This window comes from Ornithorhynchus anatinus, chromosome 18 (assembly GCF_004115215.2).
Source record: "Ornithorhynchus anatinus isolate Pmale09 chromosome 18, mOrnAna1.pri.v4, whole genome shotgun sequence".
Classification (NCBI taxonomy): Eukaryota; Metazoa; Chordata; class Mammalia; order Monotremata; family Ornithorhynchidae; genus Ornithorhynchus; species Ornithorhynchus anatinus.
Window position 1 is genome coordinate 38,447,826 of NC_041745.1, and position 18,641 is coordinate 38,466,466.

At 42.8% G+C, this 18,641-nt stretch overlaps 1 long non-coding RNA gene across 4 annotated transcripts in view; it reads left to right on the plus strand.

Moving 5' to 3' along the window:
- LOC103171474 overlaps positions 1 to 18,641 on the plus strand; it is a 106,045-nt gene that overhangs the window by 48,842 nt on the left and 38,562 nt on the right. For all 4 annotated transcript variants that reach the window (XR_003753454.1, XR_003753451.1, XR_003753453.1 and 1 more), the window contains one exon: positions 5,765 to 6,013. This is a non-coding gene — a long non-coding RNA (uncharacterized LOC103171474). The remainder of the gene's footprint in view (positions 1 to 5,764; positions 6,014 to 18,641) is intronic.

Below are 18,641 nucleotides of genomic sequence, written 5' to 3' on the forward strand. Positions count from 1 at the left end.
CAAGCCAAAACTTTACAAATTGTTTTTCAAGTCCTAATGACAGCAATTAAAGGAGGGAGAAAAGAGAAGGCAGTTTCTACCATGGAAATTAGGGACTTTCTATCATGTTGCGAGCTATTTTACTTACATTGAAAAGTCAGCTATTTTCACTTTCTTGGCGTGCTTGCCAGATCTGGACAAAAGACGTCTGTCGTCCCTGCACAAACGAAAGGATGACAATATCACATAGTAAGCGCTCAATAAATATGACTGAATCAATGAATATCAATAAAACGTGCCATTCTGAAGCCATCCAAAGCCAGGATACTCTTTTTAAAGCTACCTCTCCTTGAGCAAAGTGTTTCTTCTATGTCAAACACGCATAATACACAAACACTCTAAATCCAGCCCTAACCTGGAATAATCTGGCCAACTTTTGACTTGTGTGAGGAATTAATGTTCCTGTGCCCATCCTAACTGATCAACAACAATGAGATTAGAAGTATCTATTTCACAACGTGAGTGCTTCGGGAATACTCCTCATATTTATAGCTTTTCTTGTTTCCCCATTTATTCTTGATGGATTTTAATTTATTATGGGCTGGATGCTGTTAGGAAATGGTAAAATGGGGAAAAAACATCCATTTGAGATGAAGCTGCCCCAGCTTGCCTTGTGGCACAGAAATAGGGATGCTTTGGGAAAAGAGCCCAAACTATTTTTATGGGCTACCTGAAAGATCTGGCTAAGAATTTTTAAAAAAAAAAACTACATGTGATCCTTTTGTGATGTTCTTTGAACATTTTTCAATAACCCGGTTGTCAGAGAATGCCTGTATTCTTGGCATTTTATAGGAAACAGGATATAAGTTAAGAAACCTGAAAAACTTTGTCTCATAGCCACTGAAAATAAGGAAAAGAGTTAAAACTATGACTCAAGAGCCACAGCTGATGAGGATTATTCTGATCATAGCCAACAGCTCAGCCTATCATTCTGAGTGTGATCTTATTCTTTAAAGAATACAGACAACGCAAAATAATAGGTGCTAGACACTCATTTAAGTGCACTCTGCTTATCAAATTGCTTCAGCAAGGTTTGACAGTGAAAGACATGAGAGATTTTTTTTTTTAAAAAGGCTTATTAAACTCCCAGTGCATATGGTCTCTCCAGAATTGTTTCTTCCAAAATATTTTCTTGCATTTCTTTTTACCCCATCAAACCTGAATATTCCAAGACACGTCACTTCTATCACTTCCCTTGGAAAATTGTTCCCGAGTCATTAGCCATTAAAAAACATGTCACATCATTATCAAAATGCCCATCCTCCCAGTTTGAATTCACCACTGGGCAGAATTCTAAAGGAAGCAATACTGAACCAGTGTGGATATTTTTCTGGAAATACTTCTCAGAGCCAGGACTGAAAGAAAGGATGGGAACATGCATCTGGGGAAGAGAAGGAAGATGATTTTGACTTTAAATACCGCATGCACACTTAATTGTCAGAGTTTACCGGGGGAATCTGGATTGGAGGCCAAAGGGAGTGAGCCTATTTAGTTCAAATCTTTATGCATGTTAGGAGTCAAAACAGGGTTCCGGGAAGGCCAAGGATTTTGCAGCTGGAAAAGGAAGGGCAGAAGGTGAATTCTAATTTTTAAGCCTGACACTTTGAAATATGCCCCCTCAAAATGCAATGCAATATCAGAATGAGAGGCTTTCCAAGCAGCAGTAAGGCAGGGGAAGGCATTTTTGAAAGTAACTGCATGTACAGGTCTTTAATCTCGGTTTAGACTTGTGATAGCCTGCTTAGCTGGCGAGTTTCTTCAACCTTTCATTTTTTCCCCAGACAATGGAATCAGGAACCCGAATGCTGAAGCCTCACAAGAGACAGACTTCGGTGAGAGGAGCTTCCTTTTACCAAAGTATCCCCCCACCATCCGAGGCGAGTGGGAAATGGTTTCTCAGTAAACAGACGGACAAGCATTGGGAATGTTTCTGTTTAATTATGAAATCTAAAAAAATGGAAAAAAATTGTTCCTAATTGCTATTGTTCCCCAAATTTATGACTAGTTAATTGGTTTCACAGAATAAATTGAGAACATTTTGGAAATGGTTGCTATAGCACCAACTACATCATATAGCCAAATGCCTACTTTTTCAATAAACTGTTTCCCTTCACCCACGCCATTTTCCACAAAGAATGTAATATTTTCAACAAAGGGAATGATTCGGTGACAGTGTATTTAGTGGGGTCAATGTCTTATTCATTGATCTTCCTAGATTTTGTTCCCTACAAGACTAAAATGTATTTTCTCAAAAGGAAAAAAATGGTGATCACATTAATGTTACTTAGGAAGCCTTCTGGTGCCTGTAGACAGAAGTGTTAGGTGCTAGGCAATAATGTCAGAGTTGTCATTTTCTACTGTAATTGGTTTGTACTTCTGCTAGAGTTCAATGCATAAGTCAGAGCGGCTATAGTGAAGCAAGAAAGCCACCACTGTGCCTAATCAAAATGTGTTTTTATAATGTATTCACTACCTTTCACATTTAAAAGTTACAATCCCAATTTGGGACAGTGGAAAATACCATTCAGTTACTCTGAACCCGTTTCTGCTCTTCCATAAATAACATTTGGTGTTTCCAAGGTCCTTTTTCCAAGATTAATTATTGCAATTTCATCACCCTGAACCAAGAAGGATAGTATTTCCATCACATTTCAAAGAGGACAAGTGAGCCACAGGTTAAATGAGTCGCTGAGGACCTCAGAAGCAGGTTAATGGCAGAGAAACGAGGAAAGTTCTGAAGCTACTGCTGTTGTCCATCCGATCCCTCGGGCCTGTATGTGCTGGCCTATTGTTCAAAAAGATGGCATTCTGAAGCTTCCCTAGTTCAGGCTGGTAGAACATGGCATTGTTCTCCCTAATATTTGAGGGTGCTGGCAAACTACTGGGCACTAATAATAATAATAGTGGAATTTGTTAAGCGCTTACTATATGCCAGGCACTGCTCTAAGAGCTGGGATAGATACAAGGCAATTAGGCTGGGCACAGTCCCTGTCCCACATAGGGCTTCCACTCTTAATCCCCATTTCACAGATGAGATAACTGAGGCACAGAAAAGTGAAATGACTTGCCCAAGGTCACACAGTAGACCTGTGGCAGAGCCAGGATTAGAACCCAGGTTCTTCTGACTCCCAGACCTGGGCTCTACCCATTAGGCCAAGGTGCTTCTACCACTTTGACTCTGACAGCGGACATGTAGGTGTGTCATAGTGAACATAAAGGCATTCCAGGTTTGTTGTTGCTGCTTTTAGCCTGCCTATTAATATACTTATGAAGCTTCTTAGGACCTCAGAACTACAATTCAATGACTGACCTGAAACAAGCTCTTCCTTTACAGAAAGGACAACAATTACATTTATTGTTTCATTTTTAGATTCATTATCACATTACTGTATTTATGAATCACCCTCCTCAAAGAGCTGCTGAATAAATCTAACAATGTAAGTGAGGACATATAGCAGTCTTTTTCTATGAGTTCCCACTTGGGAAAAGTTTTTTTTTCTTATTATTATTTATGGGTACTTCTAATAAAGTTCAAGGATCCTCCCAGAACACATTTCTCCAAGGGAGAACCTTCTTCCAAATGTGATGCCTAACCTAAATAGTAGTAGATGATGATGATGGTATTTGTTAAGCGCTTGCTTTGTGCAAAGCACTGTTCTAAGCACTGGGGGGGGGAAATGCAAGGTAATCAGGTCATCCCACATTCATTCATTCATTCATTCAATAGTATTTATTGAGCGCTTACTATGTGCAGAGCACTGTACTAAGCGCTTGGGATGAACAAGTCGGCAACAGATAGAGACAGTCCCTGCCGTTTGACGGGCTTACAGTCTAATCGGGGGAGACGGACAGACAAGAACGATGGCACTAAACAGCGTCAAGGGGAAGAACATCTCGTAAAAACAATGGCAACTAAATAGAATCGAGGCGATGTACAATTCATTAACAAAATAAATAGGGTAACGAAAATATATACAGTTGAGCGGACGAGTACAGTGCTGTGGGGATGGGAAGGGAGAGGTGGAGGAGCAGAGGGAAAAGGGGAAAATGAGGCTTTAGCTGCGGAGAGGTAAAGGGGGGATGGCAGAGGGAGTAGAGGGGGAAGAGGAGCTCAGTCTGGGAAGGCCTCTTGGAGGAGGTGATTTTTAAGTAAGGTTTTGAAGAGGGAAAGAGAATCAGTTTGGCGGAGGTGAGGAGGGAGGGCGTTCCAGGACCGCGGGAGGACGTGACCCAGGGGTCGACGGCGGGATAGGCGAGACCGAGGGACGGCGAGGAGGTGGGCGGCAGAGGAGCGGAGCGTGCGGGGTGGGCGGTAGAAAGAGAGAAGGGAGGAGAGGTAGGAAGGGGCAAGGTGATGGAGAGCCTTGAAGCCTAGAGTGAGGAGTTTTTGTTTGGAGCGGAGGTCGATAGGCAACCACTGGAGTTGTTTAAGAAGGGGAGTGACATGCCCAGATCGTTTCTGCAGGAAGATGAGCCGGGCAGCGGAGTGAAGAATAGACCGGAGCGGGGCGAGAGAGGAGGAAGGGAGGTCAGAGAGAAGGCTGACACAGTAGTCTAGCCGGGATATAACGAGAGCCCGTAATAGTAAGGTAGCCGTTTGGGTGGAGAGGAAAGGGCGGATCTTGGCGATATTGTAGAGGTGAAACCGGCAGGTCTTGGTAACGGATAGGATGTGTGGGGTGAACGAGAGGGACGAGTCAAGGATGACACCGAGATTGCGGGCCTGCGGGACGGGAAGGATGGTCGTGCCATCCACGGTGATGGAGAAGTCTGGGAGCGGACCGGGCTTGGGAGGGAAGATGAGGAGCTCAGTCTTGCTCATGTTGAGTTTTAGGTGGCGGGCCGACATCCAGGTGGAGACGTCCCGGAGGCAGGAGGAGATGCGAGCCTGAAGGGAGGGGGAGAGGACAGGGGCGGAGATGTAGATCTGCGTGTCATCTGCGTAGAGATGGTAGTCAAAGCCGTGAGAGCGGATGAGTTCACCGAGGGAGTGAGTGTAAATGGAGAACAGAAGAGGGCCAAGAACTGACCCTTGAGGAACTCCAACAGTTAAAGGATGGGAGGGGGAGGAGGCTCCAGCGTAGGAGACCGAGAATGATCGGCCAGAGAGGTAAGAGGAGAACCAGGAGAGGACAGAGTCCGTGAAGCCAAGGTGAGATAAGGTATGGAGGAGGAGGGGATGGTCGACAGTGTCAAAGGCAGCAGAGAGGTCAAGGAGGATCAGAATGGAGTAGGAGCCATTGGATTTGGCAAGAAGGAGGTCATGGGTGACCTTAGAGAGAGCAGTCTCGGTAGAGTGGAGGGGACGGAAGCCAGATTGGAGGGGGTCTAGGAGAGAATGGGAGTTAAGGAATTCTAGGCATCGATTGTAGACGACTCGTTCTAAGATTTTGGAAAGGAAGGGTAGTAGGGAGATAGGACGATAACTGGAGGGGGAAGTGGGGTCAAGAGCAGGTTTTTTTAGGATGGGGGAGACGTGGGCATATGAAGCTCACATGAAGCTCACAGTCTTAATCCCCATTTTACAGATGAGGGAACTGAGCCACGGAGAAATTAAGTGACTTGACCAAAGTCACACAGCTGACAAGTGGCGGGACTGGGATTAGAACCCATGACCTCTGATTCCCAAGCCCAGGCTCTTTCCACCAACCAGCCACTTGTGCAAGACACTGTACTAAGTGCTTAGAAAGCCCAGAATAACTGTGATACATTTCTTTCCCATCAGGAGTAACGAGGAACTACAAAGAGTAGACTACCGAACTGAAGTCCATATCATGAAAAGTTACCTTGGACGGACAACGTGTCTGGAAAGAAGAGGTGACAAATATTGAAGAAGACTAGGCACAGACGTAGCAGTCCAATGCAGACTTTCAACAAAAACTGAAAAACATTAATGAACAACATCACATCCCTAGAAGGCAGCTGGGAATAACTGAATGACAGCAGACCATTGTCTAAATCAGGGCATCTGGTTGTAAGTAAAGCAAGGCTAAAAAAGTGGGCTGTGGGCGGTATTGGACATTATTAGCAAGTGGTACTTGGCAGCAGCATAAAACCAACTTTCAAGTGCACAATAAGTGGAGGAAGAGGATGGATGGAGGGAGATTTTTTTTAAAGCTCCCCCACACTCCGAGGGCACAGCTAAAGACAGGAGTGCCATCTTTGAGCACAAAGGACTCCTGTTACTATTTCTTTTAAGCCACTACAGCTATAAAACCTCAGTATTTATTTCTCTTTGTTTCTAGGCCAAGATATTTTAGTCCAATTTAAGGGTGTGATCATTACAATACCTAGGTCCTGGTTCTTTGCCATTTGGGGGGGGTTAGCTCGAGTTAATTAGAAAGTCCTGCCATCTTCACCGAACCTGGTTCAGCACTGAACATAACTTCCCTTCTGGGCAGTAGCTTAATTGGGGGTTCTCAGTTGGCTACCTTAAAGGACCAGCTGTCTTCCAGTTTGTTCAAATATGGGAAGTCTGAGCTAGCCAATAAGTCTTGGCTAGACTCTCCCTTCCTTTGTACATGGTTCCTGATTATATAGCCTGACCTCCCATTCAAGCAGGCCAAGTACCATCTTCAGGGACTCTTCTTCCTCATTCCTTTCAAGAACAAGGGAAATGGACTGGACCACTGTCATTGTTATGTAAAAATCTCTTTAGCCGAATCTCCCCATCTTGGAGTTGAGGAAAACAATCTCTGCCCTTTCATCATAATATTTTGAAAATGAATGATATCGTAAGTAGAAGGAATTTTCGACTCACGAGAAACATTGCTTCCGTACCTACTGCTACTCATTTTCTAGTTGATGCTGTTGGACTCTTGGAAAAGACAGCTCTCCCCTCTCCAAAAGTCTAGAGAGACAGGTTAAACATAGAGACACTTGCAAGGGGGGTTTTAGTGATATTACTTTCCTTTTTAGGGGGTGGTAGTGGAGATTGGGATGGGGCATTGGGATAAAAAGATTTTTATGTTTGGCTCCCTTGTTATAGTGTAAGTTCCTTATGGACAAGCAACGTGTCACTTCTTTGTCCTCTACTTCCCAAGAGCCAAGAAGCAGATGGTCTCGTGGTTAAAACATGGACCTGGTAGTCAGAAGGACCTGGCTCCTAGTCCTGTCTCTATCACTTGTCTGCTGCGTGACGTTGGGCAAGTCACTTCACTTCTCTGTGCCCCAATTACCTCATCTGTAAAATGGCGACGAAGACTGTGAGCCCCACGTGGGACAACCTGATCATCTAGTATCTCCCCAGCGCTTAAAACAGTACTTGGCACATAGTAAGTGCTCAACAAATACCATTATTAATTAATACAACTACTATGACTAATACTATACTTGCGAGTTTTGCTGAGTCCCCTGTATGAACTCATATTATGGGTTTTCACTGTGCTGTGTGAACCTGGTTTCTTGGGGAGCCAGTGGCTGAAGGGCTGGAGAGTACAGAATTTGGAGTCTTGTGTTTCATTGTACTTAATTACACACAGGACCCACCAGTTAGCTAGACTTCATTGGTTTATTTTGCAGGTAAGCCAATCAAAACACCATAGTAGCTGCAGCAGATCCATAGCTAGTCTTACCCCAAATATTACAAATATTATCTCTCCATCTGGGTGTTACCTATAAAGTAGAAAGCATTTTAGCATCACTATTATTACACTGATGCCTCCTGCCTTTTATCCTCCCCTCCTGCTCTCTCCCATCAATTCAACTCCAGATTTCCTTAGAAAAAGCCATTACTTTCACAAACAGACTTGCCAGTGGAGCAGAAAAGAATCATTTCCTTGTTCCCTGACAGGACTGTGCAACTCCAAATATTTTTAATAATAACTGCGGCATTTGTTAAGCATTTAGTATGTGCCTAGCACTCTTTGAAGTGCTGAGGTAGATACAAGATAATCAGGTTAGACACAGTCCCTGTCCCATATGGGGCTCACAGTCTTAATTCCCATTTTACAGATGAGGGAACTGAGGCACCAAAAAATTAAGTAACTTCCCCAAGGTCACACAACAGACCCATGGTGAGCTGGGACTAGAATCCACGTCCTCTGATTCCTCAGCCCGTGCTCTTTCCACTAGACCACTGCAGCCCTCCCTTGGAAATTGAATTAGCACTTTGGGAACTCTGTTAAGAGTCTGTGTACATAATAACAATAATAATAATAATGGTAATTGTGGTGCTTGCTAAGCATTTAGATGAGCAAGGCACTGTACTAAGTACTGGGGTAGATACAAGGTAATCAGGTTGGACACACTCCTTGTCCCACATGGGGCTCACACTTTAAATTCCCATTTTACAGATGAGGTAACAGACACAGAGAAGTTCAGTGACTTTTCCAAGGTCACAAAGCAAATAAGTGGTGGGGCTGGAATTAGAACTAGGTCCTTCTACTTCCCAGGGCTATGATCTATCCACTAGGCCACGCTGCTTCCCCATGAATGTATGGCTTCAGTCTGGCACTGGGCTCACCCAGCGATGGTCCTGCAATGGCCCCAAGGGTAGGCCTTATTCATCACTGGCACCATCTTCAACAACCAGGTTGGGCCGGCAAATTTAAGAAGGCAGGAAACTTATGTATTTCCTCTTACTTGCTGGAAATTTGCAAAATTATGCAGAAAGAGCAGGTGTGATATTCGGTGATGATTTTTTTGACCAGAAGTCTTCCTGCTTTTCACTTGGTGAGACAGATGGAATCCACTCCGAAGATCATTTGGGGTGATTCAGTCCATCGATCACTCAGTGTGGATACAGACATATGTTTAATCATGTTTGTGTCGTCTGCCTTAATTGGAAGCTTCTAGAAAACAGGAATTGGACCTTTTCACCATTTACAAATGAGTCTTTAATAAATGCTTATGATCATCCTGAGCTCAGTCAGATGAAAGGGAGATGTACTCGTGTTTTACTAAATAAAAAAAAAAAAATAAGGAGGGGGTTTTCAAGACTACCAGAAGGTTCCCAGAATGCATCCAAAGGAAAGTGAAGTCTTGAGCCACAGTTTTTGCATTAAAACCATGGGAGAGTGTTGGCAATTTCATCACCCGGATCAACCGGATCAACCTTCAATATAACCCAACATTGGCAATTCTGGCTTGTTTTATTTTGAGTTTTTAGCTTTTCTGAATGGAATAATAGCTTACCCAAGCTGGCTTCAACTCAGAATGTCATCAACCCCAGCTGCTCAGTGGTTAACAGAAACAGTGGTAACAGAAGGCCTTTGCTTGATAGTGCTTTCCCATAATATCACAAATCCAAATTTGCTCGGGCCAAGATGTTGGAGCTATTTATACATTGATTATTACAGTTCTGCGATTCATATTTTTCAGCATAGTTTAAAATTATATTTAGAAGGGCTGATGTCATCTTTAAATACACAGTACAATTCTAATGGTGATGAGCCTTAGAAGTAAGCACCACCTACTGAAATTTTACACCTAGACTACAGGAAAATATCCATCGGCTAGTTTGATGTCTCATTACATTGTGTGTGTGTATGTATCTATATTCATTCAAACAGATGCACAACTGGAAATTGCAAGCTCTAGATAAACTCTTACCCTGATCTCTCTTTCGTGTCCTCACAAATGATTTCTATTTGAAAAATTATGCTTCTGGGCCACATATAATTGCCCTTGTCATCTTAGTGAGCTCTGGTTGCAGATTTTGACCATATTTACAATTGCCAGTCAAACTCTTTGACAATCTTTTACAACGTAGAGGGACCAGAAAATGCAGCTGCAAGAGTTAAGAGTAGCATTAAGATATTTCATTTTTTTCTTCGCCGGTTGGCAATAATTCAACTTTCAGAAGCGCATGTGCATAAATGCGTGGTTTTTACTCTGAAAGGAACGCTACAAATATGCAGTTTATTTCCTCTTAGTAGTGGCAATCATAGTACTTATTAAGTAGTAATAGCATGTACTAAACGCCCTCCATCTGCTGAGCGCTGTAGTAAGCTTTGGAAGAGAGGGCTTAGGTGGAATTATTCATTCAATAGTATTTATTGAGGGTTTACTACGTGCAGAGCACTGTACTAAGCATTTGGAATGTACAATTTGGCAACAGATGGAGACAATCCCTTCCCAATGATGGGTACAGACCCTGTCACTTGATAGGCTCACCATAGCTGGAAGTGCAGCAATCCACCAAGATGGATTGTAAGCTCATTGTGGGCAGGGAACGTGTCAATTTTTTGTTATAGTGTACTCTCCCAACTGCTTAGTACAGTGCTTTGCACCCAGTAAGAGCTCAATGAAAACAATTAAATGAATGAATGGATGCAAAAGCTACCAGTGACCCCAGAGGGTGGCTTGCCAGAATTATTTGCTAGGCTCTTTCATTGGCTACAGCCGGACTCCTACCTTCTCTCAACTGCTGCCTCCAGACTCTATGATCATTAAGGGTAGAGATCATATCCACTAATTCTGCCGTATCGTATTCTCCCAAATGCTTAGTGCGATGCTCAGTAAATACCATTGATCGATTGACACCCTGTCCGACGTGACCTCTTCTCTCCTCAGCTTCAAAGTGGGCCAGTACATCTCATCAGGACATGCATCAGAGGTTCCTTGGGAAACCAATAGTTCATTCATTCAGTGTGCAAATCCCTCTTCTCTCAATGACAGGGTGATGCTGTGGCTGCTGTTGTTGGCAAGTGATGTGGAGGACCTTTGAAGAGCTGCCCTGAAAAGGTGTAATAATAATAATAGTAATAATTCTGGTATTTAAGTACTCACTATGAGCCAGGCACTGTACTAAGTGTTGGGGCGATTACAAGCAAATCTCGTTGGGCACAGTCCCTGTCCCACATGGGGCTCACAGTCTCAGTCCTTATTTTACAGATGAGAGAACTGAGGCACAGAGGAGTTAAGTGACTTGCTCAAGTTCACACAGCAGACAAGTGGCAGAGCCAGGATTAGAACCCATGACCTTCTGACTTCCAGGCCCATGCTCTATCCATAATGCCATGGTAGGATGAGCATTTCAGAGCAAGGAACCCCTGAGGAGAAATTCATGGCTAATGGATCGACTCTAGGACAGTGCTCTATACAAAGTAAGAGCTCAATGAATACCACTGATTGATCAGTCCTCGGTGGGGGCTCTGTCCTTCTGTCCACACAGGGCCCTTGATCACAGTTGATGAAATTTCCATTCCCAGTCCTCATGTCCAGTGACCATTCTAGCCCTTGGGCAGTGGGACTGCTAGTCTTTGTGCTTGAAAAATTTGATCCCATTAATAATAATAATAATAATAATAATAATATTTGGTATTTGTTAAGTGTTTGCTATGTGTCAGGCACAGTTCCAAGTGCTGGGGGAGAAACGAGGTAATCCAGTTAAGGCATAGTCACTGTCCCACATAGGGCTCACAGTCTTGATCCCCATTTTACACATGAGGACACTGAGGCCCAGAGAAGTGAAGTGACTTGCCAAAGATTACATAAGGAATGCAAGTGGCAGATCTGGGATTAGAACCTAAGTCCTTCCCACTCCCAGGCCTGTGCTCTACCCATAAGTCCATGCTACTCCTCATTTGGTTACCAAGAATAGCATTCAGTGATCCCATTTATCATATACCTTCATTAAAGCTCTCCGAGGGCCTAATGGATGGCATACATGCTTTTCTGGGAGCCTGGACCACTTTGAATAATCTTCTTTCTCCTGATCATTTTCTCATTTTCTCCTCTGATTCAATCTCTGGCTCAGGAGACATCTGGCTGACTTTAACTATCTAGAACTATTTACTGGGTGTCTAGTATTGTGCATTTCCTTTTCTATTTTCAGAAGTCTGAATAGAAAATTGCAAGATAGGCTTCAGTGTACACTGAATTATGCCTTTAGGTTGATGAAAAAAAATAAGGCTCACACGTTGTTATTGTTTCTTACCTCGGGACATAAGAAATAAAGAAAGAAATAACATATTTGGGGAAGAGTTTCTAGACGCCTTTTCTCTAGATAAACGCCTCTGGGAATGGGGAAGGGGGTGAAATCGAGGGAGCTCTCAGAATCAAAAAATATCTCCTAGCAGTATATGTATGTGTGTGTGTGTGTGTGTGTTTGTGTGTGTGTGTGTGTGTGTGTGTGTGTATTGCTGGAACAGGCTAATTATTTCTGGGGTCCCAAAGTACACTAAGCCCCTTCCCTCCCCAAGCCTAAGCACCAGCGAAGGAAGTCAAATCCAGGTATCCTGAATTAAACATAAGCAAGATTGTTCAATATATAATGTACACACATACACTCCTCCCTCTCAAGGTCCCATGATCTCCCCACCACAATCTGCTAAAAACCCATTCACTCCAGGAAGTTAAACAACCCATTTCCTTCCAGGGGCTTCCTCTGTGTAATGTTAAATCAATACATCTCACCACCTCCACCCACCCAATACCACTGTGGGTCTATACTGAACTCTTTTAATACATTAAAAAATTTAAGGATTTTTTCTTTCCACAAAAATAACAGTTTCCAAACTCACCACTTCCAGGTCCCAACCTGGTCATTAGAGGGGCCATTAGTCCATCTGTAGACTGGACAGTCTGATTTTCAGGTGGAAGAATTGGTAGTATTGGTAACAGTATTTAGTAAAAGCCCACGGAGGGTGAAACATTGAACTAAATTCTGGGAAGAAATACGTAAGAATTAGATAAGGTCCCTGGTCACAAAAGCTCTCACACTCTATGGGAGAGAGGGTTGGGAAAAGACTCTTAAAAAATGATGATACAATAATAACACAAAAATAGTATAAAAGACATGAGCGTTGATAACTACACTAAGAAAGGAGAACCGTGGCTAATGGTCTGTTCCCTTTTCAGTACTGTCCAAGTGCTACTGGCTTTAAGTTTGCAAGGCATCAGACTGGAAAGCTGACTGTGAATCTGAAGTACTTACTGGAACCAGGGCAGGCCAACTTTTTAAAATGCCTCTTCCCCCTACTAAACATGTTCTACTCTCTGGGCTTCCTCTAGAACCCTCCCCCTTGACTGGTGACTATTTTTCTAATCATCGTCTCTGTGGTTTTCGTGTCCTCCATTTTCGAGGTTTCCTACCAATCTATGGCTATCATTTATGTCGACTGAATCCATGGCCGTCTATCTCGCCTCCCCCAGGAGAGTTCAAGGAGTGGGATAACGTGACGCTTTTGGTCCCCCTCGGCCCCAGGAATGATACCCTGCTTTCAGTGTGTGCTCAATAAATGTTCGATGGGAGGGCATTCTTGCTAATAGACTGGAGCCAAGTTTATTTTAAGTCCTGAAAATTTGATTACTTCGGGAACGATCAGCTCTATTGTACTTTAATTTGGGGAAAAAAACAAGTTTCAGGCTGTGATTTAACATTAAGGACACTGCACAAAATGTTTCAGGATAAGTTGCCGTCAGTGTGGTATCAGGCCTGAAGAAATAGTTCCAGATGTGGAATCTGTCCCATTCCACTCTCCTCTTGGCCTCAGTCATTTATCTTGGCTAATTTCTTTTTAGGGGCAAAACAGCTGAGAGTAGGGAAGTGCCAGCTGGAACTAAGTCATCACCGAAAACAATAATGATAATAATATATATGTTGGTATTTGTTAAGCGCTTACTATGTGCCGAGCACTGTTCTAAGCGCTGGGGTAGACACAGGGGAATCAGGTTGTCCCACGTGGGGCTCACAGTCTTAATCCCCATTTTACAGATGAGGTAACTGAGGCACCGAGAAGTTAAGTGACTTGCCCAAAGTCACACAGCTGACAAGTGGTAGAGCCGGGGTTTGAACCCATAACCTCTGACTCCAAAGCCCGTGCTCTTTCCAGTGAGCCACGCTGCTTCTCAATATAATAATAATAATAATAATAGTAATAATAATAACTGTGATTTTTGTTAAGTGCTTACTGTGTCCCAGGCACTCTACTAAGTGCTGGGGTGGATAAAACCAAATTGGGTTAGACAAGGTCCCTGTCTCACATGGGGCTCACAGTCTCCATCCCCATTTTACAGATGAGGTAACTGGGGCACAGAGAAGTGAAGTGATTTGCCCAAGGTGACACAGCTGACAAGTGGGTTTAGATCCCATGACCTTCTGACTCCCAGGCTCCTGCTCTATCCACTGTTCCATGCCGCTTCTCTATGGCAAAGGTTTGTGATGGAAAAACCGTCTAGGGCGCATATCCTCCAAGAGGTCTTCCCTGACTGAGCTCTCCTTCCTCTTCTGCACCATCCTGATTTGCTCCATCTCCCCTCCCAGCACCGCAGTACGTAAGTCCATATATGTAATTTATTCATTTCTACTCCCCCTCTAGAATTTAACCTCTTGTGGTCAGGGATTGTGTCCATTTATTGCTATATTGTACTCTCCCAAGCGCTTAGTACACAGTAAGCATTCAGTAAATACAATGGAAGGAAGGAAGGAAGGAAGGAAGGAAGGAAGGAAGGAAGGAAGGAAGGAAGGAAGGAAGGAAGGAAGGAAGGAAGGACGGAAGGAAGGAAGGAAGGAAGGAAGGAAGGAAGGAAGGAAGGAAGGAAGGAAGGAAGGAAGGAAGGAAGGAAGGAAGGAATTAATGAATAGGGTCTTTCACAAGGAGGGCAACCACAGCAGAAATCTGGAAAACAGAACCAGCCAATATGCGTGGTGAAGATCACAGCGGTAAGAATAATAATAATAATAATAATAATGATAATAATAATGATAACTGTGGTATCTGTTAAGTGCTTACATAGCACTGTTCCAAGCACTGGGGCAGATACAAGGTAATCAGGTTGATCACATTCCTTGTCCCACAGGGGACTCACAGCCTTGATCCCCATTTTACAGATGAGGTTTCTGAGGCACAGAGAACTTAAGTGACTTGCCCAAGGTCACACAGAAGACATGTGGCAGAGCCAAGATTAGAACCTACATCTTCCAACTCCCAGGCTCATAGTTTTTCCACTAGGCCATGCTGCTTCATCGCACAACACAACATTATGTTGTGGAAATACTGACGGTAAATGGGTCCTGCACATAAAATTCTTGAGCTACACACTCACCTGACTTCTTGCTTTTTGTTCTTTGTACCCCAGGGGAAACATGGCTGGCAGGCATGAGAATACAGTTGGTACGGAGGGAAGCAGTGTGGCTTAGGGGAAAGAGCACGGACCCGGGAGTCAGAGGACCTGAGTTCTAATCTTGCTCCTCCACTTATCTGCTGTGTGATCTTGGGAAAGTCATTTCACTTCTCTATGCCTCCGTTCCCTCATCCGCAAAATGGGGATTTAATAGCTGTTCTCCCTCCTGCTCTGACTGGGAGCCCCATGTGGGATCTGATTATGTTGTATTTACCGCAGTGCTTGGCTCACAGTAAGCACTTAACAAATACCACTATTATCTCCGTCGATCTAATCAAGTTTTGCCCTCAGGTTCTAGTAGTGCTATTTATTGAGCACCCACTAGTGCACAATACTAAGCATTTGGAAGTACAAAACCAGCAGGACTCCACAACAGGAATGAAGCTTTCCCATTATTGACAGGAGATTCCATAATTATTTTCTTTTAAACATGAGACTTGGAAAATCCGTGCTATACTCTGATCAGTGAGGGACTGTCTATTTTTCCCTTCTGGTTTGTCACCGGTGTGTGTTTTAAATAACATGCTTAAAATGTGGGTGTCGATTCTTTTAGAGTGTAAGATCCTTGGGGTCAGGAATGTATCGTTTGCTTCTATTGCATTCTCCCAATCAGGAGTAGGAACTTGAAAATACCACTGATTGCTGATTTATTATAAATAGCAGAAATAGCATTATGATATTCTCCATTTAATATTATTGTTTCTCCATCTAATATTATTTACTGCTCTTCCAAATTCACTTCTGCATAAATTTCTTCATACCCTCTCTAACATCAAATGTCTTGAATAGAAATGTCACGTCTAGATATGTAAAACAAACAATGACTATTTTAAACATTATGTTACTGGCTTATTTTCAGGCCATTGAAAAGAAAACCCTACTCCTAGGCACTGTTTGGCCCAGCATAAGCCAGAATTCTCAGTGTTTTCCCTGTTGAAATTGGATGAAAAGTTATCTTACTATTTTTTTAATCATCGCTGCCTGACTCTTCTGGGACAATTATTACTAATTATGATGAACATATGGAAAATGTTAATGGAAGTATAGGTGACGTGTTCTTAGCACAGGATGTTTTAGCTAAACAGCTCTATGTATATATTTAGTGATGAAAGTGGTGGGTTTCTATAGCTAAAGTGCAAACAGCTCATTATTAATCTAACATGTTCAAACTATGTCCTATTAAAAACCCAAACAATTTTTAAAAGCACAAATCCATCTTATTTTTATGTTAAATTGCGGTTAAATTCTAGCAGTCTAAACGAATGAAATAAAGCCGCTTATTTTGACACTAATTCAGGCATAAAGCTTAGAAATACAAATGAGTTTGACAGTACAAGCCAAAGGTCAAAAGATATGTCCTACTGGACTATCACAGTGTAATCCCAATAATGAGGTCTCCTACCTTTAGAGTGTTTCATGTGAGAATTTCAAAGCATCAGAAAGGAAAAAAACAACATGAATATGAAAACACATTTGAAGGGTCAATAGAAACAGATAAAATTGAAAATTAAGACTCATCAGTTCAGATCATCACTATCGCCACCAACATTATTTATTGTGCAGAGCCGTGTCCTAGGTCGTGAGGGAAATATTCAGAGAAAAATGAATATGGTAGTTCCTCACTTCAAGGAGATCACAGTTTAAGGGGGAAGACAAACCCAGAAACAAGGGGTTCAATTTTGTAAATTCAAATTCCTGCAATAAAAAACCACAGGGATCTAGTTCTGCCTATTGATGAGCCTCACTCTCATCACCACACAGTTCTGCCTATTGATGAGCCTCAATCTCATCACCATAAGCCAGCAAATGGCAAGTTTATTACAGTTGTCCAAAGTTGAAAAAGGTGACTTCACCTCCCCTCCACTTCTCCATAGAACTAGGGCTTGGGGGCTATTGACCATGCAGTCGATCAATCAATATTATTTATTTAGCCCTTACCATGTGCAGAGCACTGTACTGCACACTTGGGAGAGTACAGTATAATAGAGTTGGTAGACATGCTCGCTTCCCACAAAGAGCTTACGTGATGGTGGTCGTTGTTGTCTGGGGTGGGGAGGAAGAAGAGGGGGTAAGGCCTTGGTGATCGGATGCATCCTGATTCCAGTCAGAGGATGATCGAGCCATTCTCCAGTTTTATCTATCCTCGGTTAAAGACATTAGATCTTCTTTGATAAATTGTCGCTACTGCGCTACCGAGGTCAAAAAAGTAAAAGCAGAACACAGTATTGAGAATTGAGTTTGCCTAAACGAAGGGACTAGGCAATACGGCTCAGTGGTTAATAGGTGGTCCAGGAACCCAGCGTGAGAAATCAGAATGTTTACTCAACTGCGAATTTGCGGTATGACTTTTCCCAGGACTTCTTGTTGAATGGGATCCTTGACAATTTGGCTGCAAGAAGCAGACACCCATTCTTCTTTGTCTTGAGGGGTGGCAGATTCTGGATGTGACATTCCTTTCCAGAGTTTTGTTTTTTTTTTATAAGATGCATTTTTCCTTATGGAGCTTTCCTCCTTGGAATCAGCCCTCCCAAGAAAAACCCAAGGAAAAGTCCTGGAAAACCCACTTCAACTTAAAAAAAAAAAAAAAAGTGGAAAGTGACCCCACTCTCCCTACTTGGAAGTTCCCTGTGGCCTGGAGCTATTGTAGATCATGGCTTCCTGGGATACAAACTGCCAGATGCCCCTGACTATTGCAGAGAAGCAGTGTGGCCTAGTGGAAAGAGTACAGATCTAGGAATCAGGAGACCTAGATTGTAATTCCAGTTTTACCGCTTGTCTGCCACGTGACCTAGGAAAAGTTACTTGACTTCTCTTTATCTCATTGTCAAACAGGGACTTGAGCCCATATACTGTGGGCAAGTCATTTAACTTCTCTGTGCCTCAGTTACCTCATCTGTAAAATGGGGATTAAGACTGTGAGCCTCGTGTGGGACAATCTGATTACCCTGTGTCTACCCCAGCATTTAGAACAGTGCACATAGTAAGCACTTAACAAATACCAACACCGATTAATTAGAACCAGAGACTGTGTCTAATCTTTTTTTTTAAATGATACTTTTTAAGCACTTACTATTTGCCTGGCTCTGTACAAAGCACTGATACAAGCTAATCCGAATATATACAGCTCATGTCCCACTTGGGGCTCACAGTCTTAATCCCCATTTTACCAATGAAGTAACTGGGCACAGAGAAGTTAAATGACTTGCCCAAGGTCATGCAGCAGACATATGTCAGAACTGGGATTAGAACCCAGGTTCTTCTGACTCTCCAGACTGTGCTCTATCCACCAAAACATGATACTTTGTATTTACCCCAGTGAATAGCCCGTTGTCTGGCACAGAGTAAATACTATAATCATCATTAGTAATAAATTAACTAAATGTAAGTCATACAATCTTGAATGTCTAATTGATGGATGCTACCGACTGACAGAAAAAATGCTTTTATATCCTATGTAAGAAAGATGAAATATTCATTGATTCAATCGTATTTTTTGTGCACTTACTGCATGCAGAGCCCTGTACTAAGTACTT